Source organism: Macrobrachium rosenbergii, chromosome 4 (genome assembly GCF_040412425.1).
Source record: "Macrobrachium rosenbergii isolate ZJJX-2024 chromosome 4, ASM4041242v1, whole genome shotgun sequence".
NCBI lineage: Eukaryota > Metazoa > Arthropoda > Malacostraca > Decapoda > Palaemonidae > Macrobrachium > Macrobrachium rosenbergii.
This window is the reverse complement of record NC_089744.1, coordinates 66,745,082-66,765,427: the sequence shown is the minus strand read 5'-3', so window position 1 is coordinate 66,765,427 and position 20,346 is coordinate 66,745,082. Positions and strand designations below refer to the sequence as shown.

The window sequence follows — 20,346 nt, the reverse complement described above, 5'->3', positions numbered from 1 at the left end:
CTTCTTCTTCTTCTTCTTCTTCTTCTTCTTCTTCTTTCTCGTGAACTACCATCACATTGCCCACAAGTGCCACCTGTCGGAAACGCTAGCTATAACAAATTATCTATTAATTGCACTTAACATGCTATGTAACAAAGGCTAATGATGGTGATTTTGGTTCATAAACTATGAATTGCGACCACTGGTGCAAGTTCTAATGGGAGGTGTGTGGAGATTATTCCGGTAACGGGCGCATTAGTAAAAGGAATGTTTTATCTCTCTCTCTCTCTCTCTCTCTCTCTCTCTCTCTCTCTCTCTCTCTCTCTCTCTCTCTCTCTCTCTCTCTCTCTCTCTCTCTCTAGAGTTGAATTATATAATAAATCATGACGTCAAGGATGACGATAAGAAGTCGAGGCATTGCTGCTGTAAACTAACATCCTTAATCAATAATAGTAGTAATAGTAGAAGTATTAGTAGTAGTCGACGGGCGAAAGTGCTAAGGCAGGGTAGTATTAATCTTACTTACGGTAGCTGGAGGGTACATACCTTCAGAAGTTCGAACAACTTTCCACTGCTGTTCCTTATGTGACGTCAACTTAATATCATTTCTGAATAATTGGCCATTAAAATTCCGCGTTCAGTTCCTCCTAGCTATCTCCATTAGCCACATTTTAAAAAGTCTAGGAAGGATAGCGCTTGACACTGACCTAATCTTTTCAAGGTCACGCTTATCTTAAAAGCTTATAGCTGAATTGAGAGGAATCTGGGAGTTAGGTTAACCTTTTGCTCTGATTACATAGGAACCGATTCATTTTGCTATTTGTTCTACTCTTAAAGGCGTACGTCGTTTATATTTAGATCTGCAGAAACACTTACTGATTTCACATTTGCAAATGTAAAGTGTTGAGACCTTTTTGCTTGTGATACTTTCAAATTATTTAACCAATTAAGTATCAACGGTAATTTTCAGTAAATATGTTTTTTTTTTTTACAGTACTGCCCATAAACTTTACGGAAAGATGAACTGATTAAAGAAATGATAAAAAATATGATAATAATGTCAATTAATGTTATGAAAACATAAGAAAAAGAAGACGCAGGAAATTTGTTAGAGGAAGAACAATATAAGATCATTCAATTGTGAAATTAAAAGCTTTGGGTAATGGAAAATAGGTCATTCTTTAAAACGCTGATTTATTGTAGTTATAAAGATTCAGAGAGGTGTAAAAGGTCAATGAGGAAGAGAAGAAAAAAGGCAATAGGAAGACAATCTTCCGATAAAGGATTATCCTACAAGTGCTGCCCAACATGAAAGTAACATTACGTAACAAACGTATTGAACGCCGATGAAATGTAGCCCCTTTCACTCGAAGCCCCAAGTGATCTAGGTAACCTTGGGGGGATTCGAGAGCTTAGTTCTACGGTTCCTAAATGATAATTAAATTCTCTCGCAATGGTAATTTATTTCCCTCTAACGTAGCGATGATGTTGTCTACGTGATTTAAAGAAGGCACACAGACCATTACTTAAACTTCTGCACAACACGCACACACATGCACACAAAGCTTTTAGAAGAGGGAGACATGGGTTTTATTTTCACCTACAGAAGCCAGGAGACAATTCATTTCGTCGGCAGTCAGGAGGAAAAGTTAGCTTCTACTTTCCAGTGAGTGACAAGGCTTCATCTGTTTCCCGAAAATATATCTTGCAAACAGCAAGCAACTTTCATTAGCACCTTTGTTTGCCACGGATGATAAAGAGTATCATTGGGGATGAAGTTACCTAATCTCAGATGAAACTTTCAGCATAACAAAAATTGGGCTACCAGCAAACCACGCGTCAAGTCATAAAAATTGGGTTCTCAGCGATTATTAACACACTTATTAATCTTTTTTATAAAGTGCCAATGTGATGGGATATGTGTCTTTAAAATAAGGCGAGGAACATTATTAGAATAAAATACAAACAATGCAGTGCCTTTTCATATAGTTTTTAGTTATGGGAAAGTGTAGTCAGTTTATAATACCTGTGCAAAATGCGTAAACCGAATGAAATAGTGAGCATTTGAGTATCAGTTAGTTTCACCCAATAATAAAATCTCATTGCAATGCACTGTCTTTCTTATTTATTATTACAGCAACTGGTTTTGACATTTCTCTCTCTCTCTCTCTCTCTCTCTCTCTCTCTCTCTCTCTCTCTCTCTCTCTCTCTCTCTCTCTCTCTCTATCCCCTGATGCTTTAACAGTTACCCTTATATCCCCACCGTACTGAGTGTCAAGGTTTGCAAAGGATGTTAACTGGCATTTAGGAGAAAACTGCAAGTATTATGCAATAAAGAAATGAATTAAGAAACTGAGCTTTTAAGTAATTCATGAAATAAATGCTCGTTATTTGGCAGTCTTACAATAGTCATATTCATTTGAATCAAAAGAAATAGATAAATATATATATATATATATATATATATATATATATATATATATATATATATATATAATATATATATATATATGTATATGTATATACGTGTATATGTATATACGTGTAGGTGTTGAAAATGGGGAGAGAGAGATTTTCTGAAGTTTTGTTGTCAGTGTACTGGGAAATTCAGCCTTCATTATGATCCTTAAAACAAACCGTTACCATTTTATCAAGAAAATATTCTGTTGTACGTGGTTCAGGCTCAAGCAATCATACTTTAGAAAAGTAACTTAAACAAAACAGATTATAATCCTTCGAGACTCTACCGCTTAATGAACAGGTAAACAGGTAAACAAGTACAGTAGGACTGACCTCGCTCAGCACATTCCATATTGCAGCCCTCTATCCTTCGGTATAACCTTTACCTCAGCAACTAGTTGTTATTCCTCCGAGTTTTAACGAGAACACCTAACCCGTACTAATTGCCCTCGCACATGTTTATTGCACTTACGAGCCTGAGAGGTGTAGCGAAGCATTACAAACTACCACTAACTGTACGTAATAGCCGTTCCTTGCAAAAGGAACGAAAATGTATTCAGCTGTCTGGCATCTACACGACCTTGAGTCGTAATCTTGTAACGTAATTAGATACTCAGATATCCAGATTTGCAGTTTCACGCAGTAAATACAGGAAAAATGTAGGGTGTTTAAGAAGTGGTCTTCCAGGGGTCTTCACTTTTGTGCGTTGTTTGAAGAGCGTTACGAAGAATATAGAACATTTGTAGACTGAAGAGCGAGCCCATCCAAGATTTATAAAGAGGATTTACAATGACTGTTCCTCCGTGCTACTCAAAAGGAGCAGGGTCTTAGGCCCGTATAATTCACATTACGTCTTTGTACGGGGAAAACGTCTGAAAGTTGAAAACTGCTTTCTCTCTCTCTCTCTCTCTCTCTCTCTCTCTCTCTCTCTCTCTCTCTCTCTCTCTCTCTCTCTCTACTTTGTACGCCGAATATCTTTCCATGGTGTCATAGCTCGTCTAGAGAATTGCAGAACTTTCATCTGTTGAATAATCACACTTAATTCGTTCTCTTGAAGTGGATTTGAAGAAACTTACGTATTTTGAACTAGCCTTAGTGAAGGAAAGTCAGCTTTCGCAGTTATTTTGATATTTTTTTTTTTTTAGACAAACTAAGCTCTCCAGCTTTTGCCACGTTCATTTCGCGCTACGTTCAGCATACAACCTACTAGTATGCTCAGCTGAATATTCTCAACTTTAAAACTGTTATATTCAAGGAGTAAGACTTACGTTCCATTTACTATAGTATGCAGAAGTAGATTTAATAATAAAAAGCCCATAGCTATGTTTCCTTAACCAGATTTGGTACTGAACCTTCCGTTATATCTATTAAGCTAAAGTCTATAATGAAACTGCTTGTTCGCTTGAGCGAAAAGTGTAGCATAATATTTCTGTACATAAATACCACCCCAGTGAAGTTCCTTCTCGAGTTCCCAATTTATTTTTTTCATCTCGATGTTCTCTCGCACCACGAGTTTATCTCGCTATGCAATTTTCCAGTAAGACTGTTTTCACGGAGCAACAAATCTCCTTGGACACCTGCTATTGCACATTCTCCCCTTTCTTTGGCGAAGGCTTTTCCACTCCTTCGTGGCCAATCTGCTACGATGCCAAAATGCACCCACCGAGGCATAATGCATTCTTTCCTTCCCTTTCGCGAAACATGACCTGGCGCGTCCCGTAGGTGGTAGGCCCTACAAGGCCCATCCCATTCATGGCTGAGCAGAGAGGCTGAGAATTAGCACTTCCAATTCTTCAGCACAAAGAAAGGCAGTTTCCGAAGGAAGGGAGAGGAGCGAGAGAGAAAAGGGAGGGCGCCTCTCCCGGATGCCCCAGTGGGGCTTTAACACGGCGTACATCACTCCTGTAAAGAAGGGGCAGGCCCACCAGATATTTATTGCCCTAGCTGAGGATGCAAATTGCAGAGTGATGCTGATTTAAGTTACCTTTCTAGATAGCTGAGCACTTTTATTTTCTTCCATTAATTCCTTCATTCTCTTCATTTTCTTTTTCCTCTCTTCTCTGTTTCTATTGGGTATCTGCCGAACAGGATTTTCCAGTGGGATGTATACTGGTCAAATTTTCATGAAAGAAAACAGGCATTATAAATTTGGATGATGTCCACTGCATTTTGCTTGAGACTTTTGTTTAACAGTCCAGGTGTGTTATTATATTCCCGGCGATTGGTTTGACTAAAGAGTCTTACATGAATGGAATGCATTGTACAGCAAATGTCACTGTCAAATGCTGGTTTTGCAAAGAACGAATTCTTGTATAAAATGGTGAAAAGGCAGAAACAATTAACTAGTAAGGGGTTGGAGTTCGTTGTATAAACAGCTCTAGTAGAATTTAGTTTTTATATGTCATACAAGTACTGTTCTTTTGTCGTTACTATGGTCAGAAGTATTGTATTCATTTTTTCTGAATTTTTTTTTTTATTCAGAATATTGTTCACCCTTATACCGGAGTAACTTTAACAGATATATAATAGATTTGTAATAGGCACATCGAAATATTATTAATTGCTGAAATTTTCAAGCATTTTGTATTTTTTTCTTTTTCAGGTAAGTTGTCCTTCTGCCTGATAAAATGGCGTCAAAGCCCAAAACTTACGAAATTCATGGTTCAGCGATACATGAGACCATAGAAGTAAGGCTTTCAGGTAAGAGGTTTTTTTCTATTTTGTATTTTATATTGCTATCGAATTTTATTCACGACGACTTGCATAAAAATATTCTCTTAGTCGAGCGCGCTAGCGCGCGCGCACACACACACACACACACACACACACACACACACACACACACACATATATATATATATATATGTATGTATGTCCATATATATATATATATATATATATATATATATACAGTATATGTATATATATATAGTATATATATATATATATATATATATATATATATATATATATATATATATATATATATATATATATATATATTAAAATAAATTTGTTTTACCATAGAATAAAAGGTGTTCGACAACAGAATATAGATAGGAGTACAGCTGTTCTCAGTCCAGTCATATCTTTGGTTTTTATTAATTTTTAATGAATAATTATTCAATTTGTTTTCACAAGACCTCATTTCCCAAGTAAGCCTAAGAGAAATGGTAATGAATAAACATAAACGTCACAAAGAAAATTCTATTCGCTGCGGTCCTAAGCATTCGATCGACAGGCATCTCATATTTCCTAAATTGCTCGAAAAAAATTTTGTCCTATTTTTCTATCGAAAAAGAATACGGTGGGACGGGTCAGTACAGTTTGTGGAGAATATGGTAGGTTATTTTTTTCCAGTATTCAATATCTGACGCTTGCATGGCGAATGACAAAAACAAATTTAACCAGAGAACACTAGAGAGAGAGAGAGAGAGAGAGAGAGAGAGAGAGAGAGAGAGAGAGAGAGAGAGAGAGATACCTTCGGAAAAGATTTTTATACTCATTAAAAAATAAACAAATAACTCATTACTTTAAGTCAGTATAATTTACATTGTGCTCCTGGTACAAAACGTTAGTAAGAAAATCATCTCTGCAATAAACAACTATAACTGTTTTCTTCTCTGTTGATGTTCGAAAAATGATTTTAGATCATTGTTATCCTAAACGTACTCTCTTGCATACTGCAAAAAAAGCTTCATAAATATTCTTATTATAATGATTTGTCAATGTAATAATCAGATGGGATGTGAGATTCTGTATTTCAACTCACAGTGCAACTTGCAATTTCGCGGCTGCTTTGCTTTTGATAAAGCGGCCAGTTACTCATCTCTTTTGCTCCGTCACTGTCTTGTTACTCAAGATTAAACGGTTTGCGAATGGAAAAGAATTTAGAGTGTATTAGCAATGTGAAGATGTATATGTATATATATATATATATATATATATATATTATACATGCATATATAAATATACTATATATATATATGAACATAAACCAACATTTATCGTGTTCCAAGGAGAGAGAGAGAGAGAGAGAGAGAGAGAATTGTGGGATTATGAAAATAAACATTTTCTCAAAAATGAGTTTCCACATACTAGCACACTAGAACGCCTTGACGATCACACTCGTAGAATTATGCTCACGTGCACATCCAGTTAAAATCATAATCAAAACAAGCCGAGAAGATAATTATGATCCCTCTTGTTTTTAATCCAAGGAAGACGTTCAGTTTTATGTCATATCGCCAAGGTTATGTCGCTGAGATGTGACACCTCTCTCTCTCTCTCTCTCTCTCTCTCTCTCTCTCTCTCTCTCTCTCTCTCTCTCTCTCTCTCTCTCTCTCTCCTTATAACAGGATAAAGTTTATATGTAAAATATATGTGTAAATATATATATATATATATATATATACATACATATTTATGATGTATATATGTATGTATATACATATGTGTATATATATATATATATATATATATATATATATATATATATATATATATATATAATTCACTTCTGTTGTTGCAGGTAATAAGAATCTTTTCGAAATTTCTAATCAAATTTCATATTTTGTCTTTCCTCGGGAGCTAGAGTTATCAATCTTCATCACTCAAGGACCATTTTCATTTTGTTTGTTTTACATTGCCATAAAATCCCATTCGAAATGAGTTAATGGGAATCTTTCCGAAACTGTAAACAAATATTTTTCCCCTTTTTAACAGTAGCCAAACAATGTTAATCTTCATCCATCAATGACTATTTTCTCATTGTTCGTTTTTTAAGTTGCCGACCAAAACCAAACGATCCGTCATTGTAAGTTGCTTTGGAATTTAAATGATGAAAACAAAAGATGGGACATGTTGAAATCATGAAAAAAAAATTTAATAGACAGAAATTGAATGTGGTTTCCAACTGTTCTTTTATTTTGGTTATGCTGAACTTCCTCTTGTCGTTAATGAACTTTTCATTGCTGAGTCATCTACGTTGTATAGAGTTCTTTAAAGATCAGTTATACCTTTAGCAATCATCTTTAACAAAATTTGTCCTTATTACTCGTAAAAGGATTCAAGTTACCTCATTCTTAGTTCTCCAGTATGTTTCTTAATACGCTCTCCAACAAGATGTGTTGATACACCACCTTGAGGAGGCAAATACAAAACTAAAATTAAAGAATAAATACTTATCATCAGTCAGGTCAAACGACCTGTCCTTGGAAAAATCTTAAATTATATTTATTGAATTTCTCTTGAAGTTTTGGAGCTTTTTACAAGTGAGTGAATCACAACTACAGATGAACAAAAGCATCTGCCGAATTAAATCTCTCATATGTACTCAGTTGAGTAAAGGAATTGCTCTTTGCCAAATGATATTTCATAGAATAACCTTATTTGATAAAGAAGCCTTGCTTTTCTGTTTAGTTTGGATCATAGCGTAGAAAGATAATTTCTCAGTTTGTTTTCGTGTGATGGTTTATAAGGTTTTTAAAGAAAACGTTGAATAAATAGTGAAAAATAGAGAAATCAGAAGTTCATTGCGTGCGGCCGTACTATTTTCATCCATTTAGTGAAGGTGACCAGTAAACGTAACAGCAGATGCCATAAACACACATGTATGTGTGTATATATACTGTGTATATATACGTATATATATGTGTGCGTGTGTGTGTATACATGTGACCGTTTTTGCATAACGTATTTATTACAATATTTGCATACACAGAAACTTGTAAATCCTTTATCATTTATTTGTTAGGATATTATGACGAGTGTGTTTGCGTGCACTCGCAACATTACATATGAATGGGCGGAGAAGAGAGCAACGAAAGTCTCGCATACGTAATAACAGCAAGGTCAAGGTCACGTACTGAGCGGTTCCTCGAAAAAACCGTTTCGGCTTCCCTCCTTACGCAATGGATTTCACTTTCAGTGTCCTCTTCTCTAATCCGCCCTCCCTATTACCTTGTGATTTCATCCTCAAAGGCTTCCGGGTCCCGAGTGCTATCATGATGATTGCTAGCTTGTTGTATGTTCCCTTAAAAAATAAATGCGGAGAATTGAGTGTTTGAGTCAGGGATAGCGACACTTTTTTTTTTTATTCTATTCCAGTCCTTCAGTCACTGATTTACGCAAATCTCAAATTTAGATCTTATCTTTGGTCATCTTGTTCTGGTTGTCAAGTCACAATAAATGGCTGAATATCAAAAAGCTAAGATTACTTACTCTGAGTTGTTACAAGACAAGTGAGAGGCCACAATCAAAACATTTGACCCAGAGATGTTGTTTATTTCGCTCGTGCACTGGCTTTTTATTTTGTGCCTTTTCTTTAGTCGACATATATTTTTACTTATTTAGCATCTTCAAATGAAAGGATGTAGGAACTGCTATAATCTATTGAAGGTCGTAGATGTATCAAGGTCCTGCAAGGCAGTGAACTTAGTTTGTCTTTATATAGATGATGATTATGAGGAATATTATTAAAGAGAATTATCAGATAATTGGTAGAGGTTCTGGATCGCAATAAGCATGCTATAAGACGTAATGTATGTAATTTTTTACTTTTTTTATCTCGCTTTTGAGGTACAAAACTGACGGTGTACAGCTAAAGATTTTAGTACGTGCTTTTTAGTGGTTTAAATTTACTAATGGAATTCTGTTGTTATTCCCTTATATATGGGTTTGGGTACTTATCGTTGTCATAAAATCATTTGCAAAATATATTTAGCATGTAAAAATGAGATTTCATTGAACGGTTTAGAGTTACAACTTTGATAGAACTGACTTCCTACATACAGTTTAACGTAGCCCAGATCATCTACATACATTGTGTTTAGTGTTGTGGCATACTATGTAAAGTGAATAGGTTTATGAAAGACCCTTAGTAAATGGATGCCTTGCGTTTTCAAGGACGCGTTGTAAACAAGCCAAGCCATCTCATGCGTCATGACTCAAGAAATTTGCATAGGACTTTTGTGTTGCTTATTTTGGATCATCAAAGAGTTTCTTTCAAACGAGATTTTATGAGCCTGATAACCTTCAGCCTCTGCATCGACCAAAGACAGCGAGAGAACGAAAGAGAGAGAGGGAGTTAATCAGACAGACAGACACACAAAAAGAAAGAGAGGAGGAGGAGGAGATGGTGGGGGGGGCGAAGAAGAAGAGGAAAAATAGTCTTTGTTGCTTGTCTCCACTCCGAGTATACAAATGGGTGGTGATTAAGAGGAGTATACTGTACAGTAAATGAAATGGAAAGTGAATCATATTTTTATCTTCTCTCTCTCTCTCTCTCTCTCTCTCTCTCTCTCTCTCTCTCTCTCTCTCTCTCTCTTCTTCTTCTTCTTCTTCTTCTTCTTCTTCTTCTTCTTCTTCTTCTTCTGCTGGAGAGAAGAAACGACAGTTAACTCTTCATCCTTTTTCCTCAAGCCCACTTACTCTTCCTCCCTGTAAACTGAAGTCTAATATCTGTTGAATAACATAGTGCGCAATTTAGCAGCAAGAACAATCATCATTATTCATAACGAAGTGTAGGTAATGACTATTGATAATAAAAACGTATAAGAAAATTATGTAAAAATCAACATCAAGATATTTTCTTATGGAAATTTAACAGTTTTGTTATTTTCCCCCTTTTTTTCGTCAATAAGAAGCCCGTCCATCCATTTGCCAGTATAATTTCCCTTACATGAAAATAATCTAATATCGGGCCTTTGACAAATATATTTTGGCAATACTCCCTCGGGTCAATTACTCCCTAGACACACGAACTTATTGGAGTTGGCTTTACGACTTAGAAGTCTTTCAAGAACTGTGTTTAATACTGCAGCATTAACAATATCAATCGAAGTCCTTTACCCAGGCCAGATTAAAGCCACACATAGTATGAGGGGAGAGGGTGAGGAACAGGGGTGGTCCACATACAAATGTTACAGAATTGATAATGTGACAGTCAAAAGATTAATAGTCTCAGACAGTAATGCATATGCATATTTTTGTCATATATTATTTAAGGAATTTTATTTTAAATTATTGGTTATAAGGATTAACTTTTGACTAGGTACAAACGCAAAGCGTATCCAAATATTTTTTCTATTTGCAACTCAAAGAGTTTACTGGAAACAAACTCTACGTTTAGACTTGCCGTCCACCAGCTAGGGCCAGCCTCTCTCCTTACTGGCCTCTATAATGAAAGCACTTTGGACCGAGGTTCGGAACGAATAATGAAAGCACTTTGGACCGAGGTTCGGAACGAATAATAAAAGCACTTTGGACCGAGGTTCGGAACGAATACATACCGTACCTGCAACCGGGACTTGCCGTCTCTCTTATAATACAATCACTTTTGACAGTCTTTCTAACAGCAATAATGGGTGAATTCATTAATAAGTTAATGGGGTTACCATAACAATTACAGTAAAGAAGGTGTTTGTGGGCATGAATGGTTTACTCCTGATCTACCTGTTGCTGTGAAGAATAGCTTGATGTTGAAAAGTATATGCATGTGTGCGTGTGTGTATACTGCGTAGGAATGTGAATTCATTTTTTTTAAAGTGTACCAAAATATCATGTGCCCTGTGTGTGTGTGTGTGTGTGTGTGTGTGTGCAGGGGTGTGAGGGGGCTGTCTCATTTATGACCTTTTCAGCACAAAACGTAAAACTTACTGCAAGTTCCTTCTCCTCTCTCAGAGCAGCGACGATCCAGCATAAAGCAAATAAATTCTCCAAATCTTTGCTTGATGCTTGCAAACATGGTCTTGTACAACCTGACGAGATTTTACAAGTACTTCAGGTAGATTCTTAAATCAGAATGTATTTATATACATAAAAGGCACAGTTTGTGAGCGTGTGGCAACTGAGATCAGACGGACTTAGAAGGAAGAGATAGCGAGAACGTTGTTGAATTAGACGTTTCATCCCAATAAGCTTTGAGATTTTTATTTATATCCACGCCTACATCTAAAGAATTATATTACTTGCATTATTTGGTCTTAGGTCGATGGAGGCTGTGCTTGTGAGTTGCATTCAAATTCCTTAGATGGTAAACAACAAAATAAAGTGCCTTGTTAGAGAGATTAACCATAAACGAGGCAAAGAATATTGAATATCCTTGAATGTTGCTGCACACGCGCGTTCAAATACATGTATGTACATAAGTAGATGAACTCGCATTTACTGCAGGCAGTTTGCTATTGTTTAACCGGGCGGGACGAAGAATCCACCTGTTGGTGCTGAGATCATATTGTTCGGTTGTTGTACGTCTGGTTTTACAGTCGTCTTAGTATTATAAAATATTTTTGACGAAAGAAACGAATATTATCCTTTTATGAATGAAAAGGAAATTGTCAGCTGACAGCGGTATTTTTTGTCGCAAATGAATTAAGGAAATGGCAAAAGCAAGAATAATCCCCCCACTTTTTTTTTTTTTTTTTTTTTTTTTTTTTTTTTGCCCCAAAAAATCCTTTTAAAGAGAGATTAACAGGTAGAACTAAAAGGAAAAAGAGTTATTTCTGTGTTAGGACATTTAGCTTCCTGGTTTCTTGCTAGGATAGAAAAGTTAAGTTTTGAGATGAATACAAAAATATATTAAAATGATCTTTATAATTCCGTACTCATGTTTATTCATGTCTGATCAAATATTCGTGTTTATGTGCAGTGAGCCCATGTGTATGCACCTAACAAATGAATAGAAAAATTCTAGTGTTTATATGAAAGGTTATGTTTATAACTGCTCATAGAGGTCTTTTTACTGGTCATTTTTATTCAGATTTTTAGCTACGGTAATAGGAAAGCAATATCAAATCCCATGTTCTTGGTAGATAAAGTGGAAATACACATTGTGGCTATAGCTTTAACGATAGCCAAATGTGCATTGCTTAATCTTTCTATTCAGTCTTTCGTATTAACTGACATTAATTGCTAGGGTCATTTTTTTCCTTACCGAATAAGGACCCAGAAGCTCCGAACCTGTTTGCTGACAGAGATTTCAATGCTTTTACAGTCTGCAGACAGAGGATTCAACTCTTCTTTTATGTCTAGAAACTGAAGGCTTAATTCATTTATTCCTTCCAGTATGTCTTTGGCTCTTGACATAAACCGTAAAGGCTTTGGGATTTCAGAAGCTGTGGATGTTTAACTCGAAATTGTGAGACTGATTGAGAAGAATAAATATAGAGGCAGGCACGTCGAATGTCAATAAAAACAAAAGGCCTTCCAGAAGATTTTCTTTATTAAAGAAGGCACTATCTCCAATATGTTCCCTAGTGCTCCTTTCATATTCAATTGATTATACATACTAATAACTTCTGGACTTTGAAATTCTCATCTTTATCTCATATTGTAGTCTGTAAAATTATCATCATCACAGTAAATGAATCAAATAGTTTGACACTTAGTAAGGATGGAAACCCACAGGTAACTCATATCTTTGCCAGTGTCTTTGGTGATTTGTGAATATAAAACAGCATACGAAAATCACACATATTTTCTGTTTTTCGGTAGTCCAATTTTTTCCCAAAGCAATATCTTTCCTTTCTAAAAAAACTCTTGCCTCTTTTTTTTTTCTTTTTTTTTTGCTGAAACATACTTGCATACTTAAAATTTTTGTTTCGAAGTTCATTTATCTCTTCTCATCTAACTTCGTAGCGATACTGTTGTTGATAAATAAATATTATCACGATGAATACTTTGGCCATTCGAGGGTATACATATATACATATATAAATATATATATATATATATATATATATATATATATATATATATATATATATATATGTATGTGTGTGTATAAATTATATTAAATACATGTGTATGTATGTATGTATGCGAGTGCTTGTATGTCTTCACGCGCAAGCTGCGTATGCATACTCCTTTGCCTAAACACTAAAACACGTTTCCATCTTCTCATGCCCACGCTTTTTACAAATAATATGGGCTTGCATAGCATCTCCACTTAGTATTCTTTGCATTGATGGCAGGTTTCTGTCACCTTCTCACGAATTTCTTTTATGAAGGCTGACATTTGCAAATTAACTGTTAAGTTAGAGGGACAGGATTTTAGTTCGTCTGAGGTGATCATGTCTCGAGTGATTTGTCCTTTTGTGCATAGTAACAACAACCGGCCTTGTTGTATCGAATAAATGTTTAGGCTAAGGATGAGATAACACGATAAGAGAACAGGGCAGCAGCAGGCGTTGCATGTAAAGAAGGATTATCGATTGCTGAATGTATCTGCTTGCTCTCTCTCTCTCTCTCTCTCTCTCTCTCTCTCTCTCTCTCTCTCTCTCTCTCTCTCTCTGACTGACTGAAGATGGCTAAGCCTCCTTTGCACAAAGTGAATCTATAAGTAAAAGCTGAAATGAATTAATTTTGCTCCCTCCCTCTCTCTCTCTCTCTCTCTCTCTCTCTCTCTCTCTCTCTCTCTCTCTCTCTCTCTCTCTCTCTCTCTCTCTCTCTCTCTGACTGAAGCTGGCTAAACTTCCTCTGCACAAAGTGAATTTATAAGTAAATAATAAAAGCTGAAATTAATTCATTTTGTTAATAATTAGGAAAATGTTTCAAAAGTGTTCACTTTTATTTTCTTGTATTCCAGCCCGCTGTCACTACCTCAAAGTAAATCATTTTGGCATTGCATTAGAAAGTGAAAAATACTTCTGGATTACACGCTTAACCCTAGACCATTAATACAAGTTTCTAGCGGTTACTCTGTAGACTCTAGTGGATAGTTTGTCCGACTTCAGAAACAAACTTCTTGATTTAAAGATAATGTCTTGAAGGTCATATTTACCTAAAGATCTCATTTATAACTAGCTTGCCACAACAGTATCTCTCTCTCTCTCTCTCTCTCTCTCTCTCTCTCTCTCTCTCTCTCTCTCTCTCTCTCTCTCTCTCTCTCTCTCTCAGTGTCAATTATGTATGCATTCTTTGATCTACTCCCTAATGGAAAGAACACCTATGCTTACTTTGATGGCAATCCCTAAAGAAAAATGTGGAGGATTTAGCAAAATGTCAGAATTGTATTCCAATGTAATTTATTTTCGACAGAAATATGTGACTTATGGCGAAAAAGCTTAATGTGTTATGAGGCACCAGTTTCCTCAGTCAAGTTATCATTACAAGATAACTGGACCTTGTAAATCAACAGCGTCTAGCTTTTCTTTGTAGTCACTCAATAAAAGTTATTTTAGATCGCAAGCACGTTATAAGTAGCTAAGAAGGCATTTTACTGTTCAAGTAATGACAGACTTTGCGGGAAAGTGTGTGACATCGAAAACCATTTATTTAAAACTAGGAATGATGCTTGGCAGTCCCGGAAGCCTAACAGGATCATCAGTCTCTACTCAAAATTTTGCCAGATTAAAATTAACCCGATTTAAGAATTCAAGGCACTGTTGAAAAATACCTTCTTTTGGACTTAGGTTGGAGTGTTAATATAGAGACAACTATGGACTTTAGCTCATGAATTCCAAGCATTATCAAGAATTAGCGGCTTCTGGAGCGCTTGTGCATTCCAGACATTAAGAATTACCGGCTAGTGGAGCTAAGGTTAAAAAACTGTCGAGATTGATCTTCTAAAAGAATTAAGCCTTAAGACTTACTTTCTTATGAAAGTCGAAATGAAACATCATTAAGATTTACGCTTTAATGGATATAGGAACGAGGAATAATCAATAATCCTCCCTTTAAGAACACAGGTATAAGTAAGCATTGAGAACAAATAGACGAAGTTTGGCTTAATAATTACAAGAATGAATTATTATTAAGAATTGCAGTTAAATACTTAAATGAAATTGTGAATAAATAAAATAAGTAAAATCAAATGAAGATCGCTATATAAAGAACTTAGACATTACAGTGAAACTAGAACCAACTTTACAGACAAAAAATAGTTCTCTGATAGGACATAAACAAGAAATAATATGACCCAAGAAATTCATTTTAGTGCCTTCGTAGTGTCACGGGACTTGGACTCTTCAGGTCAAGAAGGTCGAGGCTAAACATCTGGCACTAGTTGACCTCTGACACAGGTTCAGTTATTCCAAGTTTTTCTTCCTTTCTTTCTTTCTTTTCTGAATTCTAAGGTGCGTAATCACTGCGATGTCTTTTCATTGTTTCCGTTGGGAGTTTGTCATCACTTTTCTTGTGGTCCTTAATTTTCTGTCTGTTACTCTTTTTATACGCAGTTTTTCATACTTTTAACTTGCTGTTTTCATCTTTTTTTGCAGATTTTTTATTTTATTTTTTTCTTTCTGACGTTTTTATGAGCGTATTTTATTCTTTTTTATTTACTCTAACTTTTTCCCATCTATAATCCTTAATTTTCGTTTCCTTTTCTTAGGATTTAATTGTTTCTTTCTGTACGCCATTCTGTGTTACTCTCGACAATTATTTACCATTTTCTTTCTGATTATATTTACTGCCATTTATAAGTATGATCAAACACTTTCAACTTCTAACGACCCAAGCACCATGTCCTAAAGTCTCAAAAAATTAAGAATCTTTGTATAAGGCTTGAAGGGCATTCGTCCTTTTCCCACGGGTTCCTGTTGGTATTTATAGGGAATGCGCGTCAACAAATGCTTGTACATCGACGCAGAGACGGCGGGATCTTTTAGATCTGAGTTCTGATTCATGCACGATGCTTGAAGTATCGTCCATCTTCCTGAGGGCGTTTCCATGGAGTGCGTTAGTTAGCGAGTTCATTATTTAGCGTAATTTACAGTTGGCTACATTATATATATATATATATATATATATATATATATATATATATATATATATATATATATGTATGTATGTATGTATGTATGTATATATATATATATATATATATATATATATATATATATATATGTATGTATGTGTATCAGAGATGCTACTAAAATTTTAATGAAATAAGCAGGTATTTAAACGTGAAACCACTTGTTTCAGTTTATTCTACGTGAGGATGAAACGACTATAAAGTTTCGTTTCCTGAAATAAGTGAATAAATTAAATGTTAAAAAATTGATCATCGATTGACCTAATATATGAATTATACACACATATGTGGTTATGTATGTATATGACTGTGTGTGTCTCAGAGATGCTAAAAATTTTAATGGATGGTGAAACCACAGTTTAATCCAACGAGGATGAAACCTCAAAGTTTCCCAAGAAACAAGTGAATAAATTAAATTTTAAAAAATTGATCATCACCCGTGAATTGAGTGCATTGTGGTTACCGACTGTGCTGTTTGTAACAAGGATGGGAAAAGGTTATGGGGCTGCAGCCTCATCCCAAGAAGAGCTGATGAGGATCAGAAGGTAAACACCCTTTGTAGCCACCACTTTGCTGTTGGGGGAAGGACGGCATATACTTAAATAAATATGTGTCTATATATTTATGCACACATATATACATATATATGTGTGTATGTATATATATATATATATATATATATATATATATATATATATATATATATATATATATATATATATATAGTCTCTGATTGATTGTTACTTTACATTCTATTACAATTCAACAATATTAAATAATGTTTTGTTACTTAATTTTAACGAGGCCAAGTCACCTACCTCTGCAAAATTTTAGCATTCTTGAACTTTTTTACGTATACACGAACACACATGCTTACGTGCAGTCGCTCTCCCATACATGTACCGAATTAATTATAACTACATAGACTGTATACGTAAGCACTTGTTTTGTGTATGTATGTGTGTACCGAAGCTCACTGCATAATTGACCGGAAAAACAACACTACTGCAGACATTGCATAAGGATGAAAATCGCTTAGAAGATCCCTTTGAAACTCATTAACTTTCAGAAGCATGAAGAACCAAGATTGGCTATGTCCATGATTAATCGGTAATTAATTCCAGCCATACCTTCCTTACGGCCGAACCTATGACCTTTGACCTCTGTAATGACTCCTTACTTCCTCCTTCCTCGTTTAATCAATTAAACTGTAGGAGTCATGCTTAAATTTTGGATGGGCTTCCTCTCCTGCTGAACGTTTTCATTTTGGGCGTTAATCAGGCACTCGATAAGGAATTTCGCGTTCTGTAGAAGTTTGTTGATGTTTTGACCTTTTGCATCAGCATTTTACAGAAAAACACAATGTTTATTATTGTGCAGATAATTTTAAAAATATCACATTATATAGTAATACGTTCAAGCGTGCACATTTACTAGATATATTGGGCTTTTAAGAGAAATGTCAAGATGCAAGTTTCGCCGCCATAGCCGTAAAACAACGTAACAACATTGTTATTTTTGAGTCAGTAAAGTAATTGAAAAGTAAAAATTTATTATCAGTGTTTTTGGCAGCTTTTGTAGTACTGCGTTCTTAAAAGAAAATAGATGTGTACATTAATCACTATAGAAAATAGGAGTTATCTCGACTTTTCTACGTATAGCCAGATTTTCCTGGCAGAATAAAGTCCATATTTGAGAACTTTTTTTTTATCTGTAATATGTAGACTTCTCCTATTTTAATCACTCCCAGAATCAGCTGAAGAATTTTCAAAACGCTTCTCATGACTAATGACGACCACCAGTTTCCTTCACCATTCGATGTCTTTATGACTTGTTAGCTCCTCCTCGCTAACACTATGAAAATTTATCGTTTATTGGTCTCCCTAACTACATAAGACAAGTCCTAGTTCCTACTTTGATACACTTGAAATGAACCATTCGACTTAGTTATCTACGCTGTTTATAGATATCACTTTGAGAGTTGCTCTCGAGAGCTTCTTTTTTTTTTTTTAGCATGTCGTGTACTGCATTTCGACATATTTTTTAGGAGTCACAAACTCGGAGTCAACCGCTTTGATTAGTCTGTCATGTCATTCACCTCCAGAATGGAGAGACTCAGAAGCTCTTCGCTCCATTCCATGTTTCCTTAATCATTGAACACATTCCTTTTAAAGACCCGGTCTTGTTATCATTTTGGAAGTTTTTCTCGTCTGTGTCTTATTCCCATTCGAATAAATAATACAAACACGACGGGAGTTCTCCTGCCGGGGCCGAGTGTATCAAGAGTTAGAGGAATTTATTTCTGGTGATAGAAATTCATTTCTCGCTATAATGTGGTTCGGATTCCACAATAAGCTGTAGGTCCCGTTGCTAAGTAACCAATTGGTTCTTAGCCACGTAAAATAAAGTCTAATCCTTCGGGCCAGCCCTAGGAGAGCTGTTAATCAGCTCAGTGGTCTGATAAAACTAAGGTATACGTAACTTAACTTACTTCCCTGCTAGAAGGATATAGCGTGAGAATATTTACGATATTCTTATCCCCCAACAAAGGTCATTAATCAGGATGCCCCATATTTATTCTTATATTAAGTATATATTTTGAATATAAAAGTTTAATGTATACTTATTTTTTCTTGGTTCAATCTAATATCATTCTTCATTTTTTACGTTCATATTGTAACACTGATTTTTACTAGTATATCATCATTCACCTATTCATTATCAATCATATCATTAATTTGTATATTTCACCTTCATGACGGCGCTGAATAATCCTGATGGGTTCCGGCGCTTGGTCTTCAAGACCTAAATTTCATAATCAATCAATCCAATGCTCACGCGCTCTACAAAGGTCAGAGTCCTTACCCCACTAATGTCCTTCATCTTAGGGAGAGGCTCTTTTGCTCTTCTTTCTCTTCACATGATCTTTTCTTTCACTATAATCTAAAAGGTATCTCTCCTCGTCCATCATCATTAATGGGATTTTTATTCTCATTTTTACCATAGCTCTTTTCCCTTTCTCCCCTCCAATCGGGAAAATACATTTTCCTTTCACCTAAATATTTTAAGTGCCTGACCTCTAACTACTTTTTTGCTGCGTGTAGGTTAAAGCTATAAAAGCTCTGATGAATAAAATTTCCTATTAACACTTTCCATCAACAAGTTAACATTAATGCTTCAAGAAAGAGGACTCGTGCCGCCTCGCTCACAGCAAGTAAAGATTCCTCGCTGTAATATATTAAGATTCATTCGTCTCTAAAATTTTCCTCAGTAAAATTTCTTTCCTATATTAAAATTCGTTTCTTTGACAATCAGAGTCAGTGCTCAATAACAATGTCATTACTAACTAAAGATTTATTGCTATCAGAAGAACCTAGAACGATTTTTCTCTAGGCGTCGATGACCATATTCCTTTGCGAAGCCAAATTGATTTAACGAATTAATCATTCAGCTTCTTTTGCATCGCTTCCTACTGAAACAAAAGAAGTACTTTCCCTCTTTATTCAGTGCTATTATGTTTATAGGCGTCGTGCTCCATTCAGGCACTTTAACTGCTGTTATAAAGTCTCCTTCCCAATCTTGGCTCCTTCTATCATCCAGTAATGAAATTACCTCTGCTCCTAAAAAGATTCGGTAAAGGAGTTCTTCCAACACACACGCTAATGACGAAGGCATCTTATCTCCCTCTACTGTCCAAACACCTCAGTGAAGGAACTTCGTGCCCTATTGCCTCCGTAAGTAAGGTTGATTATCCCTTCTCTAGCTGATCATAACAGGTTAATAGCTTTACCATGGACAATCCTCAGCCCATGAGTTATGTGACTACATTCAATATTCAGCTCCATCCATAATGCAATTATTAGACCGTCGTGTTGCACAATTCACTGCAGTTAGTGGCTCTTCCGAAAGAAACGAATAACCTCAGTAAATATGCTCCTGGTCTAAATATATTCTCTCTCTTTCACACACGCATTCATACATACACACGAACACATAAACAAATATATATATATATATATATATATATATATATATATATATATATATATATATATATATATATATATATATATATATATATATATATATATATATATATATATAATGTATGTGTATAAGCTTCCTCTTCTCCTTAGCTTGACCCTTATTTA

At 35.3% G+C, this 20,346-nt stretch overlaps 1 protein-coding gene across 3 annotated transcripts in view; it reads left to right on the top strand.

Annotated features, from left to right (window-relative positions):
- The window catches only part of LOC136835524 (uncharacterized), a 363,691-nt gene that overhangs the window by 309,797 nt on the left and 33,548 nt on the right, over positions 1 to 20,346 (top strand). The window contains exon 4 of one of the 3 annotated variants that reach the window (XM_067099132.1): positions 5,042 to 5,139. The exons of the other annotated variants lie outside the window; for them this stretch is intronic. The gene's annotated coding sequence lies outside the window, so the exon portion shown is untranslated. The remainder of the gene's footprint in view (positions 1 to 5,041; positions 5,140 to 20,346) is intronic. 3 annotated transcript variants of the gene reach the window in all.